The sequence below is a fragment of the Micromys minutus genome, assembly GCF_963924665.1.
Source record: "Micromys minutus genome assembly, chromosome: 11".
NCBI classification, from domain to species: Eukaryota; Metazoa; Chordata; class Mammalia; order Rodentia; family Muridae; genus Micromys; species Micromys minutus.
In genome coordinates this window covers 38,701,245-38,718,235 of record NC_137980.1, presented here as the reverse complement: position 1 = coordinate 38,718,235, position 16,991 = coordinate 38,701,245, and positions in this window count along the sequence as shown.

The following is a 16,991-nucleotide window of genomic DNA, read 5'->3' as shown; positions in this document are numbered from 1 at the left end:
CTTCCAGAAGCCGTTCTAGAGCCATGTGGATCAGGACAGGACAGACAGAGGACCACGGGGCTCTCTACAGCCACAGGCTAGACATCTCTCTTGAGGCTGCAGTGGCTTCAAGAAGAGCCCCTGTTCCCCCACCTAACTCTAACCCATCAGGGATGGCAGGGAGCAGAACCAGAGTCCGTTCTCCTCACCCAACCCAGCAGCCCACACTCTTGTCCTCACTTCTTCCTCGCCAAATCTGATGCTTTGACCAGTTCGGGTCAGAACCTGGGCCTCGGCCAAGAATAAAGGCTAGCTCAGATAACACTGGGTGGCCCGGATTTGTGGCCTTTGGCTTTCAAGAGCCCAAGGTTCGGATCCTTCATCCCCCAGTTCCTGTTACATTCCATCCAGACACGGAACAGTTAAAACATAGATAACCAGGGGAGGGGGCCCGCGAAGGACAAGATATCATCCCCCAGCACACAGGCCAGAGCCACAAAGGACGGGGGGGGGGGGGAGCAGAGAGCAGTGGAAAGGAAAGTCTGGCCAGACCAAAATGCGAAGGCACGGGAAGAGTGGATGCAGACTGCTCCTCTTGGGCCCGTGCAGCGTTTCCCAGGCATCCCCTGGCTCCCTTGGGCATTGGTTTCCTGCCTGGATTTCCACTCTTCAATTCTTCAGGGACAGGAGCTGCAGAGTCACGGAGATTATTAGTCACCCTCTGTGACTCCAGGCTCAGAGAGAGAAGCTGCCATGAGGGAGAGTGGGCACCTGGCTTCTGTGTGAGGCAGGTCTGTGAGCTTAGAGAAGCCACTGTTTCTCTGTCTCTCTGTCTCTCTCTCTCTCTGTCTCTCTCTGTGTATCTCTGTATCTCTCTCTCTCTCTCTCACCTGGCTTCTGTGTGAGGCAGGTCTGTGAGCTTAGAGAAGCCCCTGCTTCTCTCTCTCTCTCTCTCTCTCTCTCTCTCTCTCTCTCTGTCTCTCTGTCTCTCTCTGTGTCTCTCTGTCTCTCTGTCTCTCTCTGTGTCTCTCTGTCTCTCTGTCTCTCTCTCTCTCTCTCTCTCTCTCTCTCTCTCTCTCTCTCTCTCTCTCTGTCCCTCTCTGTCTGTCTGTCTGTCTCTCTCGGCTTCTTGTCTCCCTCAGCCCAGCGGGCTGCGGGTCACTTCCTTTTACTCTGAGAGAAACACTAGGAGGTATCAGGCACCATTTTGATTAGCAGCAAGTAGTCAGGATAAACACGGCCCCAACCCTGAAGCACACTTCGGAAATTCTGTGGGAATAATTAAATCTGTGCTTTGTGTTTTTATGATGGTTTGACTACTTTTAAAAAGAAAAAGAAAGGAAAGGAAAGAAAAGAAACCCCCCTCAACTAAGTGTCCAACTGTTCCTTGGTCTCCCATTTATTTGACCTTACTAATCTCTTAGATCCTTGAAGTGTGCCATGATTAGCAAGGAGCTTAATATAAGTTCAGGACATAACCAGATTTGATGTCTGCCATTTGAAGCTTCCCCAGAACACTCCTCTGGGTGACATGTGACCTCCACCCTAGGCTCTGTCTTGTACTGAAAGACCCCGGCAGAGGGGAGACCCTCAGTCAAGTCTCGGGATAACACGACCCCTCAAGAACTCACGAGAGACTGTCCTTTCTGCAATTACACGAGGCTTTTTTATTAACCAGTGCACTGGGGTCGAGACTCATATCCCACGCAGGAGTGGAGGAGTCTGACCCTGAGTGGCTGTGTGAAGGGGATTTTAAAGGAAACAAACCACAAAGGGGAGGAGGGGGAAGTATGTCATTGGAAAATACCAAAAATACCAGTGAAGAATCGAGAGGGGAACATCCGATTTCTCAAGATTGTTTATGATGTGTTATTTAACTTTTATGTTTTTATGGTCAGTCAGTTTCTGAAACAGAGTCACCCTGACCTTAAGGCCATAAATTCTTTATGGTCAGCCAGTTCCTGGAACAGAGTCACTGAACCGGCTGTCCTACATTTTTGGCTATTCTCTATCTGCTAGGGGTCTTCTACTTTACCTGTTAGGGGGTCAGGATTTATCCTGGTCTTTCAGTACGTTTTTGCTGTTTTGAATGCTTGGTAACATCAGAACTGTGGCCCCAGTAGACCTGGGGGCAAGCGGGGGGTGGAGAGAGATGACCTTAGCCAGGGAGAGGTGTAAGAGCTAACCTGATCTCCCCGAGGAGCTGTTAGAGGCAAGGGTTTCCTCCAGAAACATGGGAAAATTTATGAGATGAATGCGCAGTTGGAAGAGCCAGGGGCCGGCTCCTGCTTACAGACAAATAGCAGGAAGGGACAGCGGGGCAAGAAAGGAAGACATTTATTACTAGAGGCGAGAGACTGGGGCGGGTGGCAGGGCCGGGGTGGCTCTGGAAAGGGAGGAGATCAAATGCGAAGTTTCCAAGTTGCTTCGGGAATCCTGACTTGCTGACACATCTATTCAAATTAGACTTGGATTTTAACACAACACCTTCAGTAATTTCGGTGAAGGGAGAGACACGGTGTGGCGTGCGTTCGCTCTGGCACCTCTTCTGTGAGCAGTATTTCTGGATGGTGCCCCAGAGGACGTGTGAGTTGCCCCTTGGAAGGACTAGATCTAGAGGTTACTCGTTGCCAGCTGTGAGACTTCTGCAGGGAGCCTGGACTTATCTGGACCCTCACTCAATTGTAGAAAAGCAGTCAGTTTGCAGTGAAAATGCTCCTGGAGCAGACTCAAGACAGAATGCCGTGAGCCCTGTGGTACCCGCATTAATTAGCATCTTCCCGTCATTTCATCCTTTTAGGCATAAGCGGAGACTACAGCCAAACCTGCAATTAAATGATGGGCCATTTTCTCATTTGTGGAAATAAAAGACTCAGCCAGATCTAGACACACATGGAACATATTCCCTGAGTAAGAAGAAAATGGAGACCGGAAACAGAGCAGATAAGCCTTTCTTGAAAGGGATTTTTATCGCTTTGGAATGTCACATCATTAGTGTTTGATATTTCATGGTTTCTCAGAAATGGAAAGTAAAGGAGAACTCGGAAGTCAGCATCTCACAGACACTGTGGAGGGGAAAGGAGCTGCTAACAGTGGTGGTGTAGCCCTCAGTTCTCCTGAGTTCCACGGTGGGGTGAGGGGGGTGTGTGTAGGGGATAGGGGAGAGAGCACACTCACAATGGGTAGTTAGGGAGCTCAGACTCTCCATCTGCAGATGGAATGGACCACCTCACTGCTCCCAGAAAACACACAGATGCTGGTTTTAACTTCTTTTTTTGTATTTTTAAAATTTATTAATATGTGTGAGTGTGGAGGTCAAGGGATAATTTTGTGAAATCGAGTCCTCTCTTTGCAACTTTCTGTGGATTCCAGGGACCGAACTTAGATCTCCAGGCTCAGGTGAACCAGTGCCTTCATTGGCAGAGCCACCCTGACAGCCCCTTGTTTATGCTTTACCTGATGCATAAAACCTGTGCATATTTGTGGGTACAGGGTGACATTATGAGGTATGTGTACAACATGTAATGATCAAACCAAGCTGTAATTAGCATTCTAAACAGAGACACTCTTTTCAGTCCCCGGAGAGACCACAAATTTAAATCCAAGGTTCTGGAACAATGTTCTACTCCATTAGGTGATGCTGGTCCATTCCTTCACTGCACATGTACTGGGCTCGGCAGAGAGAAACAGGAAGAACAAGACCCTGGAAGAGAGCTTGGAGAGCCTCAGAATCACAAAGCAAGCCCAAGAAGGGGCCAGAAAACACAGAGACCGCACCTCCTCCCCAGGCAAGGACCCAGCTCCATCCTTCAGGGGGCATTTTGACCAGCAGGGCCAAGTGTCCTCACAGCGAGCCTGCCTCCCACACTAAGGTCCTGACCCCAACCCCCCTATGTAAAGGGGGCCCACTGCAAGCATCTTAATGTGGCCTGACCATTTCCACCACCGTGACAAGATTGTATTTATGTAACAAGCTCCGCTCCCGTATTTTAGCCGTCCTGTTTAGACGCACCCAGAGAGGGGCAAGCAAGAGAATAAATATGGAAATCAATGGGAGAAAAAAAAAATCCTGACTCTTGCAACCGGCTTCCTGGGGGAATTTTCCTGTGTGTTCTTTCTGCTTCCACTCAGCGGAATGACTGCTAGTCATTAAGGAAATCTGTGAGGAGCTCACAGTACAGGAACTGTACACCGGGGCTCCCGTCCTCATTTGCATATCCCAGTTTTTGATTGGCAGCTGTACATGAAATGCCATATCAGTTGAAAGTATGTTGTGAGCTGGCACTAATGATCCCATGGCTCCAGGGAAGCCTGCCATATTGTAATTTGGCTATCAGGCATGAAAGAAATAATTCCGAGTGCCACGAATGCAAGCCTGAATAAATGTTTCACCGCTGCAGGTTGCCAAGGGTGACACTTCCGATTTAGGAGAAACGAATGCCCCGTTGCCTTTGGGATGCCCGGAGTTTGCATTGTATCTGAGCTGTGTATATAAAACGTTCGTCTAAGAAAATGGCTTCAGTGTGAGATGGGAAACAGAGGCCTGCTCCCATAAGGCGGCGGAATGTTTACAAGAAACCGATGGATGGAAGGATTTCGCTACCTTCTGTAATGACAGGCAAACAGGATTGGCTTTTCCCGTGATGGAGAGTAATGGTTATGTTAACTCGGCCTTGCCTTTTTTTTTTTTTTTTTTTAATGAAATGCTCTTTTGTAAAGAAAATCACATCTGTTTCCTTTTATATATGAAAGGGATATAAATTCTTTTCTTTTCCCCTCCCTGTGTGTGAATAGCAGGCTGATGTACTTTGGAATTAAATAACTCTTTCTGAGGTCACCCTGATGTCAAAGGCTGGGACATGGCAGCCACTTCCTCCTCAATGGCTTTTGAATCCACAGGCCTGCCTACACAGAGGGGTTCTTTTAAAGTGGGGAGAGGTTGCTTTCTGTCAGATTTTTCATTAGGCTCTAGCTGCAGATTCCTGGAATATCTATGCCCCTGCCCCAACCTTCACCCAGGGTCTCATTTCCATTACAAGCCTCCCATGCCTTCTCTGTTTGAAATGTCAGAAACAGTAGCCTAAAGAGCCTAGAAACCCGTGTTTCCTGCAGCCTGTTTGCCCATCTGGCTCCTTATTTGAGGATCATGTTTGGACAGGGTTGGTTTTCGCTCCACTCTGTGCTGGATACCCTGAAAGTCTAACTTTGAACTTCACTATTTGGCTACCTATATGGCCCTGTCTGGACAAGACAGAACAGTAGCCAATGGAAAAAGCCACTGGCCAGTTGACACCATGAGTAAAGGCTGGCAGGGGTAAATCAAGGAAAAGCAGGGAAATGTCCAGACTCCTTGTGTCCTCAGAAAAAACAGCCTGATAGTGAGGCTCTGTCTCAAGTAAAAAGCATCCTCACCCCCCGGGCTGGCTAGAGCTATGTCAGCTTGACATAAGCTGAAGTCATCTGGGAGGAGTCAGCCTCAACTGAGAAAATGCCTCCCTAACACCAGCCCATGAGCAAGCATCCAGAACCTTTTCTTTATTAGAGATTGATGGGGTGGGGACAGAGGTTCCTCCTTGGCTAGTGGTCCCAGGCTGTAGGAGAAAGCCGGCTGAGCAAGCCACAGGAAGCAGGCCAGTAAGCAGCATACTCCATGGCCTCTGCATCAGCTCCTGCCTCTGGGTTCCTGCCCAGATTGAGTTCCTGCCTTAACTTCCTTCAATAATGAACAAGCCAAATAAACCCTTTCCTAACCAATTTACTTTTCAGTGATAGTGTCTTTGTCACAGCAACAGAAAGACTAACTAAGGGCTGGAGAGATGGCTCAGTGGTTAGAGCACTGACTGTTCTTCCAGAGATCCTGAGTTCAATTCCCAGCAACCACATGGTGGCTCACAACCGTCTGTAATGGGATCTGGTGCCCTCTTCTGGTGTGTGTCTGAAGATAGCTACAGTGTATTCATATTAAAAAAAAAAAAAAAAAAAACTAAGACTGTCTCTATGCCTGTTTCTTGGATGCTGGGAATTAAAGGAATGTGCCAGCACATCCAGATGACCTTTAATTTTTTTTTTGTTTTGTTTTTTTGTTTTTTTGTTAAACAAGATCTCTCACTGGACCCGGAAGTTACTGATCTAGCGAGCTAGACTGGCTAACCAGAGAGTACCTGGCATCCTCCTGTCTCAACTTCCTCATGCTGGGATTACAAGCATTTGCAGTCACAGGAAGCATTCTGCATGGGTGCTGGAGGTCTGGACTCGGGGCCCACGTATGCTCAGCAAGCACTTTACCAACTGAAAGTGTCCAGCTGTGGTTTTTAGCATAGACAAGATTGACACCAGCAAGGCAAATTCATTGTCACAGTTAAGGAAGAGGCATGACTGGCATCTCAAGGAAAAGCCAAGGCTGAAGATCTCTCCAGCTAAGACCCAGCCCCCAGGACAGAATGATCTTGCCTGACTGGTGAACAGCAGTGACCATGGATACATTGTTTCTCAGCGTTGCAGCCTCCAGTCCAGCGAGTAAAGGAAAAGGTCGCTGGAACTCCATGTGTCAGTAGGCAGATGTCTCTGGACAAATGTTTACTTCGAGCTCTGTCCCTTTTGAGCAGGTGGGGGCGGGGAAGAAAGCAGCTTTAGAGAGAAATATTAACCTCGCAAATGTACACATTTTCAATTCCCGTCACAGTGACAGGCTACAACTTGTAATCAGTATAAAATGATTTTCCGGGAGAGTAAATGCTTATTTTCGCTGTCTTGATGCTGGAACTGGATTACTTGGTATTAATCCCAGGGTGACACAGTCACATTTGGAAGCCGTGAGATTTGTTCGGATGTCTTATGGGGCCAGGGGCAGCCTTCATTTCACGTCCTTGATCTTGGAGAATTTGAATAATAGAACAGCTTTTCTGTGTACACAGGGAGTTTGAGGAGGAAGTTATCTACCCAGGATAAATTCTAAGAGCCCTGAAAAAAAAAAAAAAAAAAAACGGGCAAAGGCAGAAAGGAGAGGGGGTAGGTATCACCACATCCACACCCACCATGGACACCCAAGGTATGGCATCAACACCTTAGGCATCAACCGTATGTATGTTCCTCTGTACAAGAGAGAAAGAAGTCAAAAGCCTGCACCTGTTCGCAAAATGTACCTTATAAAATTCTCAAGTACCCCCTCCACACACCCCTGCTTAGGATATCTATCCTGATAAAATTCTGCCACCATCATCCCTTGTCCCTAGATTTTTAGCTACAGCAGAAGCCTGTGACCTTTTTCTATAAAGGGCCACATAGTAATAGCTTCAGCTTTGCCAGCCATATGGTTTCCATGGTAACTACTAAGCTTCCACGTAGCAAGAAAACAGCCATAGACAATAAGTAAATGAGTGAGCGGTGCTACAATAAAACTTTATTTTCAAAAAAAAAAAAAAAAAACACTGGGTGTCAGAAAAGGTCGTGATGCATACACCTTTCATCCCAACACTCAGGAGCCAGAGGCAGGTAGATCTAAATGAGTTCAAGGCCAGAGGCAGGTAGGTCTAAATGAGTTCAAGGCCAGCCTTTTCTACAAAGCTTGGTTCCAGGACAGCCAAGACTACACAGAGAAACCCTTTCAATAAATAAATAATTAAAATGAAGATTAAAAACAAGTAGGCAACAGAAAATGTCCTAGGGACTTCATCACTGTGCGATCAACAGTAATGGGATGCCTTTAGAGAGGATGCTTCTGAATATTTAAGCAACACTATTAAAATAACAGAAGTATCTTTACAGTTGTGTTTTTCTTTTTGTTTTACGTGTATGGGTATCGCACCTTCATGTATGTCTGTGGAGCATGTGTGATGTGCCCATGGAGGCCAAGGGTATGTTGGGTCCCTCGGGACTGGTGTTACAGGTGGTTGTGGGTCACCACATAGTCGCTGGGAATTGAACCTGAGTCTTCTGGGATAGCAGCCAGTGTTCTTAACCACTGAGCCATTCCTCCAGCCTCCACGTAGTTACCATATTTTCTCCAATAGGTTAATATTTTGGAATCTTGTCTTAATGCATCTAGAATCACATGTATACTTTTTAGCATGAAGACGTCCGCTGTAGTAGTGACAATTTGACACTTGGTGTATATTTTGGAGAGAACTGAGGTGCGGGACATGACGTTCAGTGATGTTTACGGCCTACGGTGAGTCTTCTCAGCTCCTACAGGAGGTTCTGAAATGGGGTGAACCGACTTCAGCAACCCAGTCATCTCTCATCCGTTCTGGGGGGACTGACAAAGGGGAAAGTGTGGGTGTTGTGTGAATTACAAGCCCGCTCGCTCTCTCCGTCCTTTGCAGATGTACGTTTTGAAGGTCTGGGGTTGAAGCCATGGCCTCGCACGTGTAAGACAGGCGTTCACCGTGGAGGGACAGCTGTAGCCAGGTGAATGTGTCTCGGAGCTGGGTTTGGTTCCTTTCATTTAGTTTGTTTTTGAAGATTTTTATACTACAGCAGTGGCACTGACATCATCCTCATACATCCCTCCTCCCTATAACTCCTCCCACGCCCTCCTGCTTCTTCTCAAACTCATGACCTCTTCCTCTGAAATGTGTGAGAGAGAGAGACAGATGGACAGAGAGACAGATTGATTACTGATTCCACTTTAGGATTGGATAATCTATAAGAGGGTTCATCCCTGGAGAAGACTCTCTGTCTCTGTCTCTTTCTCAGGACAGAGATTGCCTGTAGAACACCTATGGATAAAGCCTTTGGGAGACGTCTCTCGCCCACGCTTGTATGCCAACTGATTTGTCACTGCACTGGTCTTGTTGAGATCTCATAGGCGTAGCTTCCCTGTCCTATCTAGGAGGCATGACCTCACAGCATGGTCCTCTCATTCCTACAGTCTTTCCTCCCTGTCTTCTGAGATGCCTGAGCCTGAGGTAGGGGTTGTATTATAGGTGTGTCGGTTGTGGTTAGTTGTCCGCTGTTTCAAGCAGCTGTAGTTTTCAGAATAGTTTAGGATTCCAGGGACTGAGATCTCCAGAGGATGCTTGGAGGAAAGGGAAAAGAAGCAAGCAGCATTCTTGGGGAAATGACAATATCCCAGCAGCTCACATTCTCATGGGTTCTGTTACTTTCACAATGTATAATCAAAACTTAAATAAGTTTATACACACACACAAAATATATAAATGCTCATACTAGAACATCTTTTGCTGTCCCTGCAACGACTCAATTTGCTAATTCACCAGACATATGCTGAATGTCTGCCCTATGCTGACACTGCTCTAGACTCTGGGCATGTGGCAATGAACTAGACCCATGCCATTGAAACTTGTCGTTTTAGTCAAAGAAAGCTCATCCCCAACCTGGATGTGTCTACTTGCTTCTCCTGTGACCTTAAAAGCACCATTTCCTTCTCTTGGCCTTATTCACTCTTGGGTGTGTCTGCTTGCTTTGTCCTGTGACCTTAAAAGCTCCATTTCCTTCTCTTGGCCTTAGTCATTCATGATGGGGTTGGGAGGAGGGTTGTTTATTTGTTTTTTCTTGCTATTGGGCATCAAAAAAAAACAAACTAAACAGATACTGCTGGCATCTGGAGCAGAGTAATTCTTTATTGCAGAAAGCTATCTTGTGCCCTGTAAAGTGTGTAACAGCACCCTGGGCTGACACCAACACTCCCAGATGACACTAGCACTTTGTCACCCATCCTGGGTATAACAACCAAAACACGTCCCCAGACAGGGCTAGGTGTCCTCTGAGGTTTGGGGAGGGAAGACTGACCTAAAATGACAGTTCCACGTGGCTGCAAGCAGTGGTCAGAGTTGACTCACACAAAACTATTTGCCACCCTGGGGGCAGGAGTTTGTTCAGATGTCTCCGTAAACACAGGCTCCTTTATCCCATCAGTTAGGGAAAGAGAGCCCATTGCTCTCTGTATCTGCGAATGGAACTAAAGAACTTAGATAAAGAAGCAGATATGACAACCTTCCCACCATGCACCATTCCTAGCTTCCAGGCTGAGTGGTTGGCTCAGAGCACTTGAGGACAGCATGTCCTTCTACCCTGTGCTCTGAGTATATACCACACAGGTGACTTTCCTTGGAAAGTCCATGGTTTCATGGCAGTTGATCCACTAAGTGTCTGGGGGAGGAGGGGAGGCTTACCTTGAAGCGTCACCTCCTAGCCAATGTCCTGGATTGCATTGCATCTGAACTTTCTACTTTCGACCTTCTCCGAGTGAGGGGGCAATACTTCTTTAAATAAGAAGAGGGTGGGTTGTCATTATTTGTCCTGATGGAAGCAAGGCCTCATAGGTATCTGCAGTTTGCTACTGGAGACCAGTCTCTGGTGTGTATGTGTAGAAGGCACTGGGATGTACATTTATAAATCCTAAAACAAGCAGAGGCTTAATAGGAGAGGCCAGGGTGTGGCACTGGGGGTGGGATCCACAGCTAGCATAAAAAGATACTTGGAAGCCATTCTGTCTCCAGTGCAGCTTCCTTCGATATGCCGAAGGGATGGACGCCTACTCGTTAAAACCACTCCTCGGGTTTCCTTGCTCATCTCCCATCTACAGCCCCTCCCCACGTGAAGTGCCAACTGTCCCTGATGGTTCACCCCTAAAATGTTCCGAAGTCCCTTCCAAGCCCAGCCTTCCCTGGCTCCCCTCTTCTTCCCATTCACCTCCCTCTGTGCTTCCCTTGGACGCGGAGGAAGAAACATCAGCTCTTTCTCATAATCCTCTTGCCCGTTTGCCCTCAGGGCCTGGGAGCCTCAGAGGGGTGGGGAGGATGCAAACTGAGGTTCATCCGGAAAGAGTTCTGTGAAACAGGAGACAGCAAGAGGAAGAGTGCACACGTAGGCAGATGGATGTAAAGTGTGTGAGGATGCATGTGGGGAATTTCATAGCAGGGATAACAAGACACTGTGGTACACGCACTGTCTCTGGAGTAAGAAAAAGGACTCTGGGGTGGATTTGGATAAAACGATGGGACCAGGACCTGTGAAGTCAGAGGTGATGGGTGGGAGCATCAGCAAGTTCAAGGTAAAAGAGAAAAATACTATGCTGGACAGAGCTGAGTGTGCCCAGAAAGCCCAGACTCATCTCAACACAGAGGCCTCTTAGGCTCATTTCCTGTCAAGGACATTCTGTGACACATTTCCAAATGAAAAAGTCATTCCCTATTGAGCTAGCCAAGTATCTTGAATAAATAATGTAGAGATTATTAAGACATTTTCCAGAGGACCCCAGCATTTCCTGTCTTGACAATGAGGCTGGATTTGACATCAGCTGAATCGGGAGGTTACAAATAAAAGCTGTGACCGGAGCCTGACTTCCCCTCCAAGTGTTTCCCAATAATCTGAGACTGGGATGCAAGACAGTACTTGTAATTGATTTCTATAAAACGCTGCAACACGCCTTCCATTAAGCAGTGAGTTTGGCCATGTGGACACACCACTGGCTAATTACTGCCCTGGGTGAGAGATCAGGCAGGAAGACTAGGCAGTGAAGAGGCAATGAACAAAGGACTTGACATGCTAGATGATTTGGGGCTGATGAGGTGTGCATGTGTATACATGTGGCATGAGCATGTGTGTGCATGTGGTGGATGCATGTGTGCGCATGTGGTGTGTGCATGTGTGGGGATGTGGTATATGCATGTGTGTGCATGTGGTGTGTGCATGTGTGGGGATGTGGTATATGCATGTGTGTGCATGTGGTGTGTGCATGTGTGGGGATGTGCATGTTTGTTTGTGTTTGTTGCATGTGTACACATGTGTTGTGCAAGTGTGTGCACATGTATGTGCATGTACATGTATATGTGTGCTGGGAGATAGTAATGATCTTCGAAGGATTCATACAAAAATTATTATTGCCAGGGACATGTACTACCTAATTTATTCCTGATGATGATCTGGAAGGGGTGAAGTATGGATCCCCTTTATGCAAATGACCTAAGACATACAAGTTAAGGATCTCACCAGAGATCAGTATGTATTCGTTACTTATATTGCAATGACAAAACACCCTGACAAAGGCAGCTTAAGGGAGAAACTGTTTATGTTGGTTCACAGTTCCAGGGGCATCGAGTCCACCATGAAAAAGAAGACATGCCAGTAAAGCAGGGAAGACATGGTAGCAGGAGCAGAAAGTGGAACCCAGCAATAAACCTCAAAGCCTGCCCACAGTAACGACTTCCTCCAGCGAGGCTCTAGCCCCTCTGGGTTCTATAACTTTCTCAGTGACACCAGCTGGGGTCCAAGCTTTAAACACATGGGCCTATGAAGGACATTTCCAACTCCAGACATGGCAGCATATGCCTGCCTTTCTAAATAACATCCAAGTACAGAGCTAAAGTCAACATGCTAACCTCTTCTGCAAGCCCCTGACCATGCTGGCAACAGAAATGCAGTTAGTTAACCTACTCACGAACGTAGGTGGGTTTTTCCTGGATGTAAAGGAGCTAAACCCAGAGGGTGAATAAAGAGCTTCCCCTTCCGAGCAAGTGAGCCTCAGTTTACTCATCTGCAGAGTGGACATCAAAAACCTGCTTCCTAAATGACAGATCATCTGCAGACCGTTTCTCGGATGCTAATAAGATGGTGTGGGGCTTGCCGCAGGACTGTACGGGGTGGGGTTGAGGGGCACTAGCAATAGAGGTGTATTCCTTTCCTCTCTAGTCATTGTGTCAGAATACTGTGATGGAACCCCTGAAAATTTGATTTGGGTTCATGGTTTGGGGACTTTTAGCCTGTAATAGATGACTGAGCTGTTCCACAGTGGTGGTGGGACAGGGGTGAGGGGCGGGGCGGGGGCGGGGCGGGGCTAGAGGAGGCATTCATTAGCTGTCTTTGTATAGCAACTAGATAAGGTAGCAGTAGAAGCTAGACCAAAACCAGGACTAGAATATTACCTTCAAAGGATCAAAGGATTTAGTGCTCAAGTCTACCGACGTGACAGTTTCTCCATCTCCCACAACAGTGGCCTGAGCTGAGGACCAGGTGTTCAGACATGGAAGCCTATAGAGATCTCAGATCGGAACCACAACAGGAAATATCTGTAGTGGGGAAGTGGGCGGGGGAATCACTTATGCATTTCATCCACAGGCAAGTTGAATTCTTACCTCATTACTAATTTTTTTCACATGTAAAATGTTGCGATCCTGTGAGGTTTGTGGTGAAAAGAGAAATGACGGATTCAAGCTGTGTGCTGGGCATGGGCCCTCGCCCAGTGAGGGGGCTCGACACATGTTAAGTAAGAATAAAGAAATTGCAGCTCCGGCCTGCATTCTGCTGTGCTTAATTACGAGTTTGCCATACCTGTTGGATACTCCGGAGCACTCTAGCTAGTAAGAAATAAAATTAATAATTAATGACGGAACTTTAACCTAAGAACGTGGCCACTCCCAAGGTTTAGCATATTTCGGGAGAAGGCTAATGGCGGGCTCACCATTGTTCGGTCGGGAGCGGGAAGGCATCATGCATAATGGATCAGAGTCCCTGCTAACGGCGGGATCACGTACAATAATTTAAACTTGTTTGTATGGAAATAAAGGGCGAGTCTTTGAAGTGCGTCCTAATGAGATGCCGCTTGATCTTCGGCGTGTCCTGGGAGAGAGAGTTCCGTTTTCTCCCCCAGCGTCAGGCACATGTTGGTGCATGTAAGAAAGAAAGGGCTGACTTAAATTATGAATGGCCCTTCTTGTCTCTGTGGTGGCTGGTGAGGAAGGCGGTGCTCATCCAGGGGCAAGAGGCGGGGCAGGAGCTGCTGAGAGATAACTGCAGTTCTCCGAGGTGGCTTCTGCCTGAGAGACTTGAAGGAAAAGCCAGCGTGAGCCAATGAGGGCAGAAAAGAACAGTGTCCCTGAGAATCTGAGGCAAAACAAGCTGGTGGCCCTCTCTAAGGGGAAGGGAGCAGTGGGTTTGGAGAGTGCTGAAGTCCTTGGCTTTCCAGTTCTATTTACACGAGCGCACACACACACATGCAAACACGTGCACACACACAGTTGCACAAATATACATTCATGCAAACACATTCACATATGTACACATACATACACTTACTCTCACACTCAAACATATGCACACATGCACAAAGACACTTGCATATACATATACACTCAACAGGCACACATACACACACATGCACACACTCACACATGCATACACACATACATGCTTGAACATACTCACACATGCACACATGTACAAACACATACATGCACAAAACATATGCAGACACTCTCACATACACATGCACAAACACACATGCGTGCGTACACACATACCTCTCTCTCCTCCACCCCTGACCCTCTGAGACCTGACTACAGCACACAGCGCAGTACTAATGAGTCCTAGCCAACCACCGCCAGCCTCTGAGGCTAGTGCCCCAGGAAGCTGACCTGTCCTGCCAGAAGGCCCCAGGAAGTGAGAGTGCTTTGATTGACAGAGAAAGAGTCTGGTTGTTGTGTTGTCATTTCAATCAGTGATTGGCCAGAGTGATAACACAGGCCTACACTCCCAGCACTCAGTGGGCTCAGGCAAGAGAATCACAAGAATCACAATCAAGACCATGCTGCATTAGAGAGAGGATCAGGCCAGCCTGGGCAGTAGAGACAGACCTTACCTCCAAAAACCTAAGCGTATAAAATCAATGCTTGTAGAGAAAGCTACAAAAGAGGCGTCCCATGTCAAAAAGACATGAACATCGCAGTGACACTAACTGTGGAGTACTGAGCACAAGCTGAGTCAACACTGTGGTGTGTTGGCTGCACGCTCCACGCTGGCTGCCTTTTCTCACTTCCTCTGAGGGCTCGAGATAGACCTTTTAGGTTCAGGTAACTGTGGCCGGCCTCTGGGAGCAGGTGTGTGCTCGCTTCCAGTAATGCCTGGCTAGCACAACCAAAGTGGTGGAGGTCATGTGTTGCCTTCTCTGCACAGGGCACTAGTCTCTGACATCCTGACGTTACCAGTCTAGAAAAATCTGTGACAGAAATACCCGAAGGTTTGCCTCCTGGGTGAGCCTAGATCCTGTCAATCTTATAATCAACATTAACCACTACGTCGTTCAATGTCAGTGCCAGAGCCTAAGCATGAACCAAAAGCAAGTGGGGTGCTGTCCCCAGCCTGCCCCATCCACCTCGGGTGTCACAAAGCTCACGCAGGCTGTTCTCATCCTGTTGTGTGTTCTCCCCCAAAGCTCTTGTTTCTTAGTAATCTGTGCTGCTGAGCTTCTCTTGACCAAGTTTTACAGGCTGATGAGATGGCTCAGTGGGTAAAGGGGCTTGCCGCCAAGCCTGATGACCAAAGTTCAATCCCTGGAGACCCACAAGATGAAAGTAGAGAAGTTTTCCTCTGGTTTCTGTATATACACATGCTGTGTCATGCGTGAACACACACACACACATGTGCATGTGCAAGCACACGTTCACACATAAAATAAACCAATTTAATTTAAAATTTGGGAGCAAAACAAAAGAGTTTCACAAAGCAGCCAACCATATTCTTCCTCTACCAGCAAGCTCATTCTAGCGTGGCTAATTCCTTCTGCCGAATAAAGAGGCATCCCTCCCAGTTTTGATGACTCACCCCCGCCATAAGCCAAAAGCATCACAATTAAATAAAATAAACAGATCTCCTGATGGGTCTATGAGGAAAAGGCAAACATTTTTAATAATCGAAATCTGTATGCGTTATGCTTCATCATTACATGGAAACATGGGAAAAGTTCAATTGTTATCGTCCTGGCCTGGTCTCTGGGCAGAGGAAACCCATCCCTTCCCTTAACCTCTCCCTGACATTACGGCTATCCAATTACAAGTTCGAGCGTTTTATGAACAGCCCTTTTGTTTTGTTTCTTTAAGAGCAAGACAGGAATTTCTTTGTATTGAACACAAAAGGAGAAAGCCTACAGGACAGAATCCCACTTCAGACACCCTCACAGGATTTTTATCCTGATCTCACCCGTGAAGGCGTTGGCCTCTGCTTCACCTATGAGCTCTCTGGCTGTGAGCTCAGATTTCATGCCAATTAACATGTTAATGACATATATCATTTAAAGAACCCATCATAACTTTTACCACATCATGTTACATCTATTTCCTAGTAATTAAATCAGAATTACAGGGTATAATTACTTCTCTTTCTCTGACTACCCGCTCCTTTTAGACATTTAAATTCAAGTGCAAGCGCTAAAAAGACACTCAAAACCAAAAACCTAACAAAAAATATTATCAATTAATGAATGTGCTGCGTTTCTCCACTGCTTTGCTTTCTTTTGAACACATTCCTTTCTCCCCACGTTCTTTATATGACATGGGATGATTGGCCATACCTAGACAGACATTCCATGAGCCCGCTTAAGTCCTCAGGGTCTCCAGTCTCCATTAGCATGCGAGGTTCTCACATGTAAATATAATTGCATGTAATTATTAGCGGAAAGGGATCAGATAGGGTTTATTAAGGAAATATCTTGTAATTATGAAAACCCAAGACTTCTCTTTACATGTCAACTCAGCAGAGGATTGGCATCTGTGAGATCCACCCACAAAATAATTACACACTTTGATTTCACCTTGGGAAATCAATGGTAGGAGACAAGATCGTCGGAGTAAATACTTCCTTGTTTGAAAGGCTAAAGAACAAACAAACAAACAAACAAATAATACATCTAGCCAGAGCGACTCCATAAGACCTACAATCTAAGGCAATGCTTTGGTTACCAATGCTTTTCTACATTCGTTCTTTTACTTTAAGATTTTTGATGGAGGGTAGGAAAGGACATTTGGAATTCCCTGGCTGTCCAGTATAGGTGTTGGGAATGGAACTTTGGCCAGGACTCTGTAAAAGTAGGGGGCTGCTCTTAACTATTGAGCCATCTCTCTAGCCCGCCTTTTGCAGCATTTCTAGCTTTACATTTTAAAGCTTAAAGTTCTGTAATGACTGATTAATTGACTGGTTAATTGACTGATGATTGACTGAGGGATTTTGATTTAGGACCACATAGCTGTCTCTGCAGTCCCACGTAACCTGGAACATGCTAT